The 12091-nt window shown below is 47.6% G+C and overlaps 1 long non-coding RNA gene across 1 annotated transcript; it reads right to left on the reverse strand.

Annotated features, from left to right (window-relative positions):
* Positions 1-1669: 1669 nt before the first annotated feature.
* LOC137480979 (uncharacterized) lies at positions 1670-10296 on the reverse strand. The gene is made up of 3 exons (XR_011003226.1): positions 10189-10296; positions 8840-8932; positions 1670-1795 (listed from the first exon to the last, which is right to left on the reverse strand). It is a non-coding gene; the product is annotated as an uncharacterized lncRNA (long non-coding RNA).
* Between the last annotated feature and the right edge of the window lie 1795 nt (positions 10297-12091).

Genomic DNA, 12091 nt, shown 5'->3' on the forward strand with positions numbered 1-12091 from the left:
GAAACATCATCTCTGGTGGGCAAGGCTGAGGTGAGCTGTGATCCAGGCCACTGCCAGAACTGGAGAGACAAGAGAGAGCAGGGCGAGGTTCAGGTGCTGGGAGGAAGATTCTGCACTGATCCCCAGGGAAGTACAGACTCTGGGTGAGTACATCTGCCCAGCCGACTCCGGGGAAACAGTGGCTCTTCCACCTCTGCCCGGGGCTGATCAAAAGCTGCTGGACCACACTGAGCAAGCCAAGCCAAGCTGCTCTTTTGGTAGGTGTTTCTCCAGGTTTCCTTCTCCAAAATCCCAGGCAACACTTACCTCTAGCAGAGCCATGTGCTTAATGGGGTCGCAGAGATCCAGGTCACTGACTGACAGAGCCCTGAGTACTCCTGGAGCAAGGGAAACCCCAGAACTTACATCAGGCTCCATGGGAAACAATTTATCTCTCTTTACTGTGAGATAGAGTCCCACACAAGTCCAAATACTTCTTTTTATGTGTGTATGTGACACCAGTAAGAAAAGAACCATAGCAGAGGAGATAAGGGCAAAAAGAAAGTAGCACAGCACTTAGGAAAAAGACAAATGAGATGAATGCTGGATGGGGATAAGGCTCTTTTCTCAGCACCTCTGGGCAACTTGAGTAAGACTGGAGTTGGTATCTCCTTTTTCCATGAGCTTAAAATGGCTGCTTTCTCATAATTTATTACTGGTGTCATATTTAATACCATTGCAGAGGCATGGAGTGATACAACAGCAAATGCTTATTGAGCAGAGACATTACTTTGACAAAAACCTCCCTGTTTTGCCTCCCCTCTCCAGCTGCACTCTTCCCACTCAAAACACACAGGCAGGTCTCCTGCATCTCCACAGGGTCACAACTGGCTGAAGTGAGGAGCTGCAGCACAGTGCCAGCTATTTGTGCATCTGTGTGAGGCATTCCCAGCCCCCTGTGCTATCCAGGGCAATCCTTAACCAGTTTGCTACAGCTCTCTTGCTGACAATTTCAACAGCCTATCTCAGCCATCTACCCACCAGGACTGTGCTTTAAGCTGAGCAGCCCTCTAAGAAAAGCAGCCTTAAACACCCCTCAGCAAACAGTGATCCAGATAAAGCACATCCACTCCCCTCTGCCCAGGGTGAGTTCCCTTTACAGCTGGCAGCCTGCAAAATCTATCACCCCATCAGGGTCCTACACATTGTTCCTGAAGCTTTAATGCAATTAGTTTCGTTAAATCAGGAGCAATCACCACAGGCCCTCAGCCTTCAAAGGCCAATGCTGCCACTGTGGAGGGAACCCTTTAACCCTAAGCATTTGACAGTGACCACACCAAAGCAAGAGGTGGCTATTTCAGCAGAAGAATGGAAAATGGCAATCTCATTCCCTTGTGTCCTCCTCCAGCCTTCTCTCATTAGGGATGACAGTTACACGTCAGAAAACCCCACCAGCTTCAGCAGAGGTTATTTGTGTTGACTTAGCACAAATCAGGACTCCAGTGTCTCACTGGGGAAAAATGCTTTGCCTTTCCCCCAGCAGAAGGAACTCCACCACCACCAGCAGTTTGAAATGACAGCAGGACCTGGACACTGAGGTACTTCAATGAGCTGGAGGGAAGCCTGTCACAATCACACACCCTCTTCAAATGTCACATCAAACAGCAAGGAAAAGGGCAGGGAAAGGCTACCTTGTAATAGAGGTCTCACTCTTGTCTTGAAGCTGGACAACCTGGGGCAGATTCATCTCCTGAGTGCTGGCCGGCCTCTGCTTGATGGTGAGAGACATCTCCTTCTGGAAGGCAGAGGGAGTCAGCTGAAAGGCAAAAAAAAAAAAAAAAAAAAAAAAAAAAAAAAAAAAGCAAGAGACTCAGAAATGCCCTTGTTCAAAAAGGCTTTTCTTGTTCAAGTGCCAGTGATGAATAATTTGTGATCACAGCCACTAGGACAGTTCTGGAAGCCCTGGAAGTTACCTGCTGAAATATTTAACATCAGTAAATTAATGATATAGAGCAGAATGCACATGCTGTAGCCACGTGGCTCTGTCCCATTAGCTTCGCTGTGATTTGATGTGACATGTATGGGGATTTCTGCTCTTTGGGCATTTGTTTCCTCTTTAGTTTCACTGAATTGAGCTGGTGACCTTTGCAGAGAGTGGGGAGGAGTTTTCAGAACTCCCCTAACTCCATCCTTGCACATCACTCACAACCCACCATGTGGGGATGTCACTGCTGGGTGAGTCCGAGGGAGGCAAGAAAGCAGTGCTGTGCCAAGACTGACGTGCCCAGGAATGGCTCCAAGCTTCAGTGCTCTCTTTTTAATTAGCACTTGTTTCCTCTGTCTGGCCTCACAGACCCCTCCCCAGAAGAACACAGAGATCTCCTTGACAGAGTTCCAGCACCAGAACATCTCCAGTCAAAGGAGCTCCAGTCAGCAAAGGGACGTTTGTGGCTGGGGAGGAGGAATTGCCCTGACTCCACTGCTGGGCTGGATCTGAGCTCCACACAGGAGATGAGACAGAACAGCTGGTTTGGAACCTGCTCTAGCTGGGACCAGCTGTGTCTCTCGAAGCTCCAGGCAGAAGGACAGAAGAACCTGTCCTTCTGTCCTGACAGAAGGAATTACTGCCACACAAAGGGGATGGAAAGCAGCACACACATGGCTTCAGCTGCACATTGGTTTAACTTGGCTCTTCTCCCTTCAGTGGCTTCACTGCCCTTCTCTAGACTTGCTCCAACACCTCAATGCCTTTCCTGAATGAGGAGCCCAGAACTGGACAGAGGACTCTCACCTGTTGAGAAGTGCAAACGGATTTGGTGTGATAATTTCACCACACTCAAGGGAAAGATAAGGGAAGATAATTTCACCACACTCACTAGGTACCTTTGTACATGCAGTATAGACGGGCACTTCTCTGTGCCTGTGTGTGGGAACTGACCATTGTCTATGTGGTAAGTAGCAGAGTGAACCCTGACAACAAACTCTGCTGGGTCACTGAGGAGACCTACACAGAATTTGCTTTAACACTGGTGTCTCCAGGCTGTGGCATCCTTCAGAACTGGAGAACACAAGGCCCCACCTTGTTTCCCATGAACCACAAAGACACACCAGAGCCTGCTAGCATTTCTCACCTTTCCCTCCACCCCCATCTCCCATGACTATTGGAACTCTATTTACTGTAATTAGTAACCAAATCCTTATTAATATCCAAGCTGTCTTTAATAACTCTTCAGAATATTCTCAAGAATTCAATTCCCACCAAAAGAATCTTCTTTTTGTGAGTACAGAAGGAAGGCGAACATCACTTGGCTGCTTAATTTTTCAAGAGCAGCTGACCTGATGTGACTTTGAGTCTGGCCCTCCTAAGGACTGAGAGTGTTAAGAACAACCTCAAACCCAGGGACACTGCTGCCCCAAGTGCAGACAAAATCAGAGCACTTTTCTTTCATTGCAAACCAAGAGTCCACCCTTTCTGCAAGAATGTTTCTGCTGATGTTTCTAACTAATGGAGCAGAGAGTTCAAGACTCTGATTAAGAACTATAGTTTCTCAAGGCTAATTTGGTTAGGTTACAAAAATTATCCAACAAATATGACTCCTTCCAGGCGTGAAATTACCACACTGCCCAAGAGCATTTCTCCATGGAGAATGACGGTCCTAATTTTCATTTAGTAACATCCAAACTCAAGGCTTCCTATAGGCATTGGAAGTTGTAACAGCCTAAATAAAAGCATGAAACCATTAAAGGAACATGAGCAATTAGCTCCAACAGAAATGCAACATATGGGAAAGCAGGGCCACTTCAGACTTTATCCTGGTGGCAGCTCTTCTCTAGTATCCTTGTCTTACAAGCACAGGTAAACAGGATCATTCCTTTTCCAACCACCAGCCTGACAACCACCTCTCTTTGTCTGTGTCACACAAAGTGAGTGTACAAGAAAGGGCAAGAAGAAAAGAAAACCCCAGAAAGTTGGTTTCAAGCACTGACAAGACTCAAACATGGACAGCATTTACTAAGCACTGTGGACCAGAAATAATGTCCCTTCCATTTCTAGCAAACTGGACCAAGGAACAGATGCATTTGCACACTTCTTATTTTCAGAGTCTTGGGAGACCAACCCTAAACTAAAATTATTTGCATCTTGACTGTAAGTAAAATCTCTGATTATATTCTCTCCTGCTTCCTTCTGCTCCACTTTTTTTTTTTTGTGGATTTGCTTTATACAACAAGACATTGTCTACACAAAGACGACCGTTTTCTTCCCCTCAGGTTTTATCCACATCCAAAAGCAACCCAGTAATTCCATTCCTTTATTCTCAAAGCAGTTACAGCATTATACACGTAATCCACAAGGCTGCTGTTTCCTTTTGTTCTTACATGAAACATGAGAGCACAGCACTGTCTTATGGACACCAGGACATGTTGCAGCAAGAACTAGAATTTAAACCTGGAAATAACTATTTTTCAAGAGAGAAATCTAATAATACATTAATCGGGATTTCAGTGATTTATTACTGGGTCTTGAAAATAACTGGATTATTTGTTCCAATTTTCTAACTGCAATTTAATTTCACTTGAAATGAAGCCTGTCCATCATGCTCACAATGCTCATTTCCAGATAGTTTCTACTCTGCACACCCCCATCCCAGTCTAGCAGCTTCCCCTACCCTCTAGCCCTGGAGAGAAGCTCTTTCCTACCCCATAGTTCTACTTCCCTAAAGCCTCCACGGATCAGCCTCCCAGACTGGGGGAAAGAAGCAGAACTAAGAAATCAGCCTGATCTCCCCTGCAGGGATAGAATGAAACACCAACCACATCACAGCACAGCTCCAGCCCATCACCCCTGTCCCATGAGGGGAGATCTCATGTTCCCCACCTCAGACAGCTCTGTGATACTCAGCAGGATTTAATTAAGTTCCTGGTCTAAGGATAAGTCTGGTAAGGTTATAAGGGTTATAAAATTGCTGTGCAGCTTGCAGTGATGGTGGGGACTCCTTGCTTAGCTGTAGATGCTGGAATAAAGGGAGAATTGAGGAGGCTGAATCTGGGATGTCCTTGGTGATCTTCAGCTTGGCACCCTGTTGTGATAGATCTGGGTTTCCTGAGGCATGTCAGGAATTGTATCCCAGCCCTGGGCATATTTCTTCATTGCTTTTCTAGGTGGCACAGCTGGTTCCTGTGACTGCAACAGTATTACAAAGTGCACCTTAGAGTGGCATTTGGTAATGCGCCACAAGCTTCAGGTAAATTAATTTTAAACACTGCAGACAAGTCCATCACATCTTTGCATAAGGAAGAACTTTCTACACTGAATTACAGAGCAAGAATTTAATTTGTATTTTGCTCACCCAGGGAGGACCCTGATCATATCAATGCAAAGGACAGCAGGCAAATCTCTGTGTTGCCACAACTCTGACAATGCCTTTGGGGGTGTCCTTTGGTCTTGCACCCAGTGAATACCCTCTGATGAGCTTGTTCTAATTAATCAGGCACACATTTACACACACAGCAGCCAAGGACACCAAATTGACAAGAGCATCTCTGCTGTCAGGTAGCTTCATGCATTTTTGGCACAACAGATGCTACAAACAAAAGCTTCTCAGGAGACTCTAGGCCACAGGCAAACCCAGTCCTCACATCTGCTTGGCAGGGAACAAGGAACACTCAATTTGGAAACCAGCATTCATTATTTAGGAATTTACAATCAAATCAGGGTGGATCCGAGCTCTGGAAAAATAACTGGCTCTGCAGCTAGCCAGCTTGTGGAGACTCACTCCAAAACATCTCCTGGACAATGTCAGCGTAAATTGGAGAGTTGGGACAAAGAAACCTCACCCTGTGACACCCTTGTGCACTCAAGACAGCAAGACAGAAGTGCGAGCAAAGGAAGCTGAATGGTGGGGGATGCTTCCTGGCTCAGAAGGCAGAGCTTAGAGACAGATGTCAAGGTGAGGCCCACCAAAGCTCTTATACCTGGTCTGAGATGCACTCACAGGGCTGCTGCCTCCTTGTGCTCCTTCCCACAGCTCCAGCACCTTAGAACCAGCCTTGGAGGCTCTCACCTGCTCAGCACAGGAGTGAATTCTGCTGCAGGCAAAGAGCACAGCTGGAGCCAGATTTCATGCTCAGAGAACTTGTCAGAGAAGCCTCAGGTGCATAGCAAAGGAAACTGCTGGCTGGAAAGGATATCCATGGAATTGCATGGTAGAAATGATATGAAACTCACACAAGGCTTGCAAGCACCTCAGCATCCAGTGCCAAACATGATGCTGGTACCTCAGTCCACTCCCAAACTCAACAACCCTGCTCTCACACTCCCTGCTACTGAACTCACCATGTATTTTTCCAGCCCAAACCTTCCTCCCCTGCCAGGCAGATGGAGGGGGCCCAAGCCATTCGTTGCTCCAGCTTGTCAGCCCAGACAATGTCATTTCTACATCTCCTAGACTGCTGCAAGGAGAATGCAAGTGAGAAAAAGCCTGATCTGCAGGCTGGCACCTTGGATGCTCAAGAGCTAAGGAAAAGCCTTGGCTGGGGAGCTCTGCTCCCTGGATTACAAAGTCTTTTAGCTAATGACTATTTAATGTGCAATGCATAAGCAGTCTCTGGAGGGAAAAAAAAAAAGGACAAGAACCATCTTTAAAGTGAAGGAAAGATTTGCTTCATGCTGTGGGCTCACAGCTACTACTGAGACTCCTTGCTCCAGGCAAGGCAGAAAAAAAGGGTCTGTACAGGACCTGCACCCTGTTCCCAGCTGAGTGGTTTTCACCATGACCTGTACTGGATAAATAAAAGCACCTTCACCTCTTCCCTTTAGGGCAGCAATAATAACTTCTGAACACTGCCTGGCTCATGAACAGTCTCCTCCATTCTGCTGACATGCAGTGATTTGTTAATGCACCTTTCAGCTGCATCCCCAAGATGCAACACGGGACGTTTCCAGCATCCCTAAAACCCATCCGCTCCCTTTCTGAACCATCCCTTCACTTCTGCAGCATCAACTCTCAGTGCACAGCACAGGCTGCACAATGCTCCCATCCTGACCAGCTGCTTCACCTGCCAGCACATGGAGAGGCTGGGCATTGGCTGAGGTCTTGAAATGCTTCTGTAAACCTTCTGTAAATCCTAACCAAGATGGTTTAATCTTAGACTTTTAAAGCTTCTCAGTCAAAGTGAATATGTGTTCATATGTGTTCATGCTCAGTTCCCACAAAGGAGTTTCAGTCTCTGGAAGACCATGGATATTAACTCAGTTCAGAGACACCAAACTGGAGACAGGGAGCCAGCCAAAAGCAGAAGCAGGAATACAACTGCTGAGCCTGACCTTGGCTGGCTCCAGCCTCATACCTGCTTCTCCAGCACACACACACAGTACTGGCTGCCAGAAAAGTAAATATTCTGTGTTTACTGGATTGCTGCTCTAATACTAAAGCACTGCGTGTAATCCCAAGGTGTTACAGAACAAGCTTTAACTCCGCTGATTATTTTCTATCCTTCAGGTATGGGGCACATCTGGAGAACCTGCTATGAGTAATTTGCACCCCCCTGGAGCAGCCTAGCCTTTTTATTTTCTCTAACTACATACAGGAGTCTCCACTCAGCTCTGCTCCCAAGCTCTCCCTCCTGGTGCCAGACAACCTGGGCACCAAAAGCCACCCTCCCTCCAGAGAAGGGACACAGCCACCATCACTCCAGCACAGGGCTGGTCACCAGCATCCCCCACTCTCCCCACTCTGCAGGGCCACACTCACACATTGGATCCCCTCAGCCAGCCAGGCTGTGGCTCTCCTTCAGGAGCAGCAGGGATGCTCAGGCAGCCCCAACACCACCATGGCAACAGCAGGGATGTCGACAGGGGAGGAGGCAGTGGGGGTTTCCAGAGACCACAGCAGCCTTGACAGCAGTGGGACAAAGGAATGCTCAGCACCCATCTGGAGCTGCTGTGATGCCCCTGCCCCAGGGTAGCAGAAACCAGCTGCACTTCCCCACATCTGCTGGGATACTGACATGCCTGGCTGGCAGTGCCTTGTCTCAAAGTAGTAACAGCAGCTCAGGGACAGCACACAATGAACACAAACACACGGTGAAACTGCCTCCAACACACCTGCAAGGACTGCAGCATGTCCCAAGGAAGCAGAGTGGGGACACACTTGCCCACAGCCCAGCACAAAAGCAAACCAGGCACCTCAGCATTTCAGAAAATCTACCCTTATCCGTCCTAGCAGGGTGTGATCAAACCAGGCTCCAAACTCTGCTCTCTTTACAGGCACAGGTAACTGTTAGTTTGTGCAGGAAGCTGAAATCCTTCCTCCATCCCCTGGGAAAGGCTCTATGCAGCTCTTCTCCTCCTGCAGAAGCAAATGAGCATACAGCCAAGGGCAACAGGCAGGCACGTTGCATTGTTAACCTCTCCTTTGCTGCAGTGCTAGAAGGACACAAAGCCAGCATCCCCTAAAAATCCAGCTGCAGGCTCTGAGATGAGACCTCAGAGCACAGGCACACCCTGGCTCCCGAGCACCAAAACCAGAGACCCTGGGGGGTTGCAAGAGGCACATCAGAAACATCTCTCCTGTCATTACTGCTGCACTCACCAGATCAAACCAGTTAACAGAGTTAACTGGACACTTTTGGTGTCTTGCAAAGTACACAAAGCTGCTGCAAAGGCTGCAGTGAGGATCCAGAGAGAAAGTGCTGGCAGACAGCTCACAGGATGGAAGAGGTCAGATGGGAGCACACCCTGCCCCCATTTTAACCCATGAAGTGCTCACTTCAAGAAAGGACTGACTGCAATGCTCAATCACTTTAGATGTTATCAAAATATTTACATTCCCTACTGAATAACTGCACTAAGATCACTTACCCAGCTGCAACCTTAAGAAGGTCCAGTTATGAAGTTCTAAAGAAGCAGCCCACAGCCCTCTTTGCTCCAAACAGGGTTTATGTTAGTTTATTTCTGAGATAAAAGGAAAATTATGTTGGGTCCTTTTAGCCAAATTTCCCCTGCCTTCCTCTGAACAGTACAATCACCCATTGCAAGGGAGAACATAGATTTACTTTTTTGGTAGCACAGACCTCAACACACAGCCTTGGGTTTATTTTCTCCCTTTTTATTCCCATGCTGGGAATCAATTTGTTAGTTTGTGCAGGGAGCTGAAATAATTTTTCCTCATTTTTTACTTAATTTACATCTCAATTTCAAACACTGAAAAGCTTCTGTAGTCTTTTCTAAATCAAGACACTATTTCAAATCCCTGCCTTTTAGAGACCCTGACATTAGCTGTGCAGTTAACTAATTTGAAAATAATAGATTGTATTATCTCCACTGCCTCTTAAAAGAAAGCAAAATCCTTGGCCCCAACAAGTGTAATGCCTCCTACATTTTCTTTTTCTTCAGTTCTATGAAATCATTTAATCCAGCCAGCTGTCTTTATGTCATTGCAACAGAAAATTTACAAGCCTCCAGAAGGTAATCACAGTTCAAGGGGAATCTCTGACATGGAGGTTAGGAAAGGCAGTAACCAAGGCTGTGCCAGCCAGGAGACAGTGCCTTGGAAAGATGGGTGAGCTTTGCATGGAGGCTCAGGCCTGACTCAGCAAGGTACTGGGACAGGAGCTCAGCCTCAACAAAAAAAAAAAAAAGGGACAGATGTCAAGGGTGACAATATCTGCGCAGTTACAAGATGATTCAATAGCTGTTCCTGGGGCTGCCACTACTTAAATCTCAACTGCCTTGGCATCCTGTTTCCTGGCAGCTACAAACCACCTGAGACCCCGTGATACTGAGGACAGAAACATGCAGCAGCAGCATCACCCTGTAGGACCAGGGCTTGGTGGTGTTTCCCAATGACAGAGGCAGAGCAGGGCTCAATGTCTCTTCCCTCACACCCAGCTCTTCTCTGCTAGCAGGGTCCTGCCAGGGCATTCTCCATCCCACCCAGCACCACGGGGCACCCCAGGCTGGGAGCACCAGGCTCTCCTCTGCTCCACCAAGACACAGAACAGCCTGCGAGCCCAAGCACACGGCAGCTCTCTGGAAATGCACATCTCATGGTGACACCTCAGAACACAGCACGGTCATCCCACAGTCAGCCCCAAGGACCATCCCAAATGCCACAGACAGGCCTTCCCTCCAACTTCTCCAGGCTAAGGAAAATCTGTGCTTAACCAGATCCACAACAGCTTGGCTGGACTCGTAGCTTCTGGCATCACCTGGCAGCTCTGTTTGCTGTCGGACGGGTCTCCTCGGCTCCTGGCTTCGCAGCAAGTCGGTCATGCCCAGCCCAGCAGGTCTAGTGCCTCTGCAGGACACTTCCAAACGCTCTGCAGGGCACTTCCAAACACCAACAGCTGTCTCTGTGATGGGAAGAAAGGGAGAGAAAGATTAGAGAACACAACAGTTGTAAGTGGGACACAGGGAAGGGACAAATGCAGCCCGTGACATGCATTTCAACCTGAACCCACAGGAGCACCTGGCATGATTAGAACAGCTACAAAGCACCAGGCTGTTCAGAAGCAGCTCTGTGAAAGGAGTAGCTTGGTTTATTTATCACTTGAGAAGCACCAAAGAAACAAGCTGCTGTCCTTGCTGCTGCCAGCCAGCTGGTGCAGCTCCCTGCAGCACACAGGGCTGTGCTGAGAGCTGCTGGGGCAGTCTGCAGGCACCAGCACTCCTGGGCAAGGAGCTTACCAACTGAAGCAGGCACCAAGAAGAGAAATCAAAGCCTAACATGGCTTTTCTTGCACTGGGCAGTTGCCTTCACAGGTCCAATACAACCACACAACAGCCACAATTGCAGATTGAACTCAAGCAAAATCCCAAAGCACTTGGCTGGATTGCTCAAGGAGGGGCTACTATATTGCCTTTGGCTTAGCCAAATATTTGACTGTGTTTGTATCCAAATGTCTTCTGCTTAAAAGACTGGGAGTTTTGCTAAAAACAGCCATGCAGAAGCCATTCTGGGCTGGAACATGAGACAGGGCTTTCTGATTTTTAAACAAGGCACCTGGTACGTCCCCTAGAAGAGCCTCTGCTCTCTGCCCTGGAGGTACTGTCAGACTCTACAGCTTTTATCTGATTGAGGTCTCCATGCTGACTCCCATCATGTCATATATTGGCAGTGGGAGCAGAGGGACAGATTGTAATTTTCCACAAAGAGGTTGTCCAAGTTGAACAGTTAAACAAGCTCCTCAGGTTCTTCCTTTGAACCTCTTCCCATCCTTCACACATCCCAAGAACCACCATGAATAAAGAGACAGCAATAAAACCACCCCCAAACATGTCCTGAGATTCTCCTTGAGGGAAACATCCCCACTCATGGAATATCAGCTTTGTAATAAACATATCACCTCAAAAGCAGAGGGGAAAACCCTTCAAAACATAAAGCAGAAGCAGAGTTTCTCATGAAATTGGAGTGGTTGATTGGAAAACCTGGTCAACTGGGGCTATGTAGAAAACACCAAGGGCCTGAAAGAGTAAACTTGTCCAGCCACTGATGCCATTTAAAACATCTGGGGGATTAGAAGACAGAGAGTAGCCACATTAAAAAAAATCAAATAAATAAATTATAAAAGGTTAAAAAATAGCCACCTGAGTGGGGGCAGGAGCAGCCAGGTTCACATCTTGGTGACCATCAGCACAAGCATCTCTGAGTTCCAAGGCTGAGCTGCAGGACATACCCACCTGATTGGAGCTGTCAGCCTCACTGCACAGTTTTGGTTTCCCATTATAGGAACAGCTCAAGAGGGTGCAGGTTTGATTTGAGCAGCATCTCTCTGCCAAGGATGAAAGCAAGGACCCGAGTACCCCATTTGTGACTTCCTCTCTCATTGAAAAGTCTTCCTAGTGCACGCTGGCACCTGATCTCATTAAAAAGGAAGAGAGGGAACAGATGGAAACATAAAAAGAAACTGTCAGCTGCCAGCCACTGCTCTCATCCTGTCTCCATCTCTCTCCCCACCGCGGCAAGAGCACAACCAGCAGCTCTTGCAAGGACAAGGCCAGCAGGATTCAAGGAGGATTTCAGGTGGGCAATAAACAGTAGGAATAGATGAAATCTTGGTAAATAGGAGTTCCTTTTGTCAGGAAAGCCAACACATGGGAACCATGCCATGT

This window comes from Anomalospiza imberbis, chromosome 12 (genome assembly GCF_031753505.1).
Source record: "Anomalospiza imberbis isolate Cuckoo-Finch-1a 21T00152 chromosome 12, ASM3175350v1, whole genome shotgun sequence".
NCBI lineage: Eukaryota > Metazoa > Chordata > Aves > Passeriformes > Viduidae > Anomalospiza > Anomalospiza imberbis.